The sequence below is a fragment of the Pteropus vampyrus genome, unplaced genomic scaffold, assembly GCF_000151845.1.
Source record: "Pteropus vampyrus isolate Shadow unplaced genomic scaffold, Pvam_2.0 Scaffold338, whole genome shotgun sequence".
NCBI classification, from domain to species: domain Eukaryota; kingdom Metazoa; phylum Chordata; class Mammalia; order Chiroptera; family Pteropodidae; genus Pteropus; species Pteropus vampyrus.
The window spans coordinates 432,572-436,602 of NW_011889119.1; the positions used below are offsets into that span (position 1 = coordinate 432,572).

The following is a 4,031-nucleotide window of genomic DNA, read 5'->3' on the forward strand; positions in this document are numbered from 1 at the left end:
CTGGGGTTTCCTGTCTGGATCATTTTGTTCTGCACGGCACTGGGCAGGCAAGTCACGCGTGGACAACTGCGGACGGCAGCACACGCTGACTTGGCGGGAAGACAAGTCACAGCGAAACATTTAGCAGCTGCGCGACCGTGGGAAGCGTTAGGCACTGTCCCCCATCCGCAGAGCGGGCGGCACATCCGTCCCGGAGGAAGTCGGAGCAGCCGCAACGAGAGTGAGAACCCCGTGTGACGCCTGCTCTACACACCGGGACGCGAGGCTAACGCTGGGCGAGGTCACCGTCCCGCATCCTCAGGAACCACATGCAACTGAAGCGCGACGTTCACGAGGCGGAGCTCCCGGCCCGCACGCGCACGCGCCGCAGGCTTTCCTGCCCCCGCCGCCTCGGGCGGGCCTGGCAGACAGCAAAGCTCTCACTGCGGTTCGCGTGTTTGTCCTCCGCGAAAGGAAGCTCAGAAAAAGCTGCCGCTCAGAAGGGTCTCAGGGGCTTAGACCTGCCTGGCCCAGCCACCCACGTTCCAACGCTGCACACCCTCAGCCTCCGCCCCATGCGAACTGCCACATGTCCCCGCGGCCTGCTCACTGAGCACGTCTGTGCACGGTCTGGTCCCACAGGCCTCTAAAGCCCCAAAGACTCAACACCCGAATGTACATAGCGAAATGTTTGCTCAACCTACGTAAACTTTTTAACCCTAAGCACCCTGTCACAAATGTCCAATTTTAACCCAATACACAGTGAACAATGTGCCACCACGAGGAATGGCACCAGCTCACACAGGTGCAAGAACAGGACTGGGGACCGGGGCCCGAAGCCACCACAGCAGCTTCACAGCAGGAGCACTCACACCACAGCAACCAGCAAACGCTGCCCATCAGGGCTCTGCCACCAGGGCCTCTGTCACCAAGCCCAGGAAAGCCAGCACGTCAGCCATGGGAACCCCACGGCGGATGAGATCGGGCATGTTCAGGATGCTATGGCCATGGACGGGAAACCCACCATCAGAAACACTCTGACTTCAGTGACTGCCACATTCATATTTGCAAAAATGCAAAAATCAGTCCCACAAGATATGTGGAAAATACTTAAAATCTTTCCACCCCATATTTTACATACAAATTATTTCATAATCATCTCGCTTTCACTGTCAGGTAGAGATGTAACATATTTCAAATCATCAAACACGGCCACTCGCTTAATGTTTGTGGTTCTGTTACTCAGTTATCGTTAGACTTTGCAGGGTAAGCCCTGGGGACTTGCTGCAGAATCGGTTCATTCCTGAAACTTCTAATTGTCCCTCACAGCCAAACGGGCTGCACCCTGACAGGAGATAAAGGCTTGGGGCGTGAGGGTCAGCGCCCGGCCCGAGCGCTGCCTGAGTAAATGCGAGTCCATTAAGCTCCCTCCTGCCTCAGCGTGACCTCCCCAGACGACAAGGCAATTCTTAAGCAACGCCACTGAAAATCCAGACAAGGGAGCCAGGTCACCCAAGAGTGGAGTGGCTCGCACCCTCTCCAGGGCCTGGCGCCTCGTGGCTGGAGAGACACGTGCATCACCTGCACTCTCGTTCCGGCAGGGACAGATGCGCTGCGTCCTCTGGTTAGACAAACACCACACGCATCCTGGGACACATGAAAGCGTAAGAAAGTTCAGCCCCTAGTGCCGTGGGTCACATTACAAAACGAAAGCCACGCTTCATCCCAAAGTCGATCCTGTTTAACATTGTGGCAAAATACACATAACACGAAATGTGCTGTCTGAACGAGCCTTGGTGCACAGCTCAGGGGCGTTCCCGTGGTCACACTGCTGAGCAGCCGTCCGCACCACCTCCAGATCGTTTTCATCCTCCAACACTGACGCTTCGTACCCGTCCCAAGGCTGAGCTGATCTTCTTAACCAAAAATTTAAAAAGTCTTATATAAAACCACTAATGTGAAAACAAATTACATTGAAGTTCATAAGGACCCCACATGCCACTAAAATTCAAAAGCAACAACCACCCTGAGTCTGCAGAAATTTACAACCGACATTTCCTAAATAATTAAGCAGCTTCGGACATATTAAATTATACGAGTAGACTAGAATTCAATTTTGAATGAATTTACACTTTTAACAGTTATAACTTCGACCGACTCTTCTTTATTCACCTTTGACACAATCCCTCCGCTCTCCACACCTAATGTCACGGCCTTCGGCCCTCTAGAACTGACTTCACTGCGAAACCCGAACACAAAACACTTCTAAGGAAATCGCCTAGCAGATGTCAACAAGCAAGTTTCAAGGACAGCATTCTAGGTCCCAAGGTTGCGTGGATTCTTATGAAAAGCAAATAAAATATCTCAGTTTGGCAATATTTCCCACATTAACTTGAAACTTCTTATGAAAACAAACCATCTAAAAATATAGAAAAACTAATTTCAATATCTAAAATCCACTTAGATCCCCACAGAACAGTAATTGTATCATCATATTTGGGGCTTCTCAGAATCAGAGAAATGACTGACCCACCTGAATGATATAAACTAACCTGGAAACCCCACCCCTCCCTAAACTGTGTCATACTCGCCAATGTTAATGGACACGGTTTGCAAAAATCCTTTGTTTGTTCACATGTGAGTTGTTCATACATTTTCATTATGAATCAAAACTTTTAGAAAATGAAAAGACGCTCAAAAACATCTAACCATATTCTAAACAAACGCCCCCAAAAGTATTAAATACACTAAAAATCACAACTAAGAAATAACACACTCCAAGCTGATTCTTTTTGCTTTTCTTAACTTTGAAACTACAAAATTTCAAAGGTTTTTACTTTTACAAATAGGTAAAAAAAAACAGAGACAGTTCTATACACTTTTTTGAGAAATAACAGTCAGTAATGTAATCTATCCATATTCATAAGTAAATAATGAAGATCGTACTTCTCCCCAGGTACTCAGCGCCTGACGTGGGGTAGTGCAGTACGCAGGACGGCGCCTGGCCGACCACCAACAGCTGTGCCCTGGACCCCGCTCATCACTGGCAAAGATGCTACTGACGATGGAAGCAGAGTAGACCCGACAGACTGGATCCCATTACGATTCATTTCGCCATAGCTAGAAAACACCTAAGAAACGTCAGTAACCTGTTTCATACCCAACAACGGTGTCCTGGGTACACACAGACAACTGAGTCTAGGAGTGAAAAATCTCTAACAGAACCTGCCACAGAAAGAAGGCAGCCTTCTCTCCCTCCTCCTCAGAACTTGCTCTTTCTTTGATGAAAATACCTTAAATTAGACGCCCTGCATGGGAGAGTAACAAAGATGTCGATCCACAGGATAACACACTCCAAGCTGATTCTTTTTGCTTTTCTTAACTTTGAAACTACAAAATTTCAAAGGTTTTTACTTTTTCCCCCCTCCATCGTGTTTCCTTAAAAGTAGCACGAACCACCTCACTACAATCTCCAGCCATATACGTGTGACCTACGAGAACTCACACATCACACTGTCTCCTGCTATGAGATGTCTGTCCTCTGCTTTATTCACTGAGGCCCTGCGGGTGTTAAGATATAAAATCAGGCCAGGTCCCACCCTGAGTGCAAGTGAAGCCTGATTGCAAACAGACTTCAAACACACTCCAGGCTTTTCCTTAATATAGAACTATAATCAACCAAAAAACAACTTTGAAACTAATATATTCAACCTTATAAAACAACCCATTTCCTTTAAAAATCCCAGAAAACAATCATCTAAATCTATTTCCTTTATCAAATAAAATCAGATCTCTAAACTCAGATTATAACTCACTGTAGAATTGAGTAATCTACTGTTGGCTTATCTGATTCAATATATAATCCTGTATTAAACAACAACTGAACACCTGAGATACCTAAATCATGCAATCATATTTCTCCATTTTTCCACTGATGTAAAACCTATAACCTCAAATCAGAAAAACAGAGTGTATTTACCTGTATTCCTGTCTGGTAAGATGCAGCAATGCTTCTGCAGAATGCCAGGCAGGACCTGTTTCAAAACAAAGAA

At 46.7% G+C, this 4,031-nt stretch overlaps 1 protein-coding gene across 1 annotated transcript in view; it reads right to left on the minus strand.

The window, feature by feature from the left end:
• The window catches only part of DLGAP2 (DLG associated protein 2), a 246,057-nt gene extending 242,041 nt beyond the window's left edge, over positions 1 to 4,016 (minus strand). Inside the window, exon 1 of the mRNA XM_011378432.2 lies at positions 3,959 to 4,016. The gene's annotated coding sequence lies outside the window, so the exon portion shown is untranslated. The remainder of the gene's footprint in view (positions 1 to 3,958) is intronic.
• Positions 4,017 to 4,031: the final 15 nt, after the last annotated feature.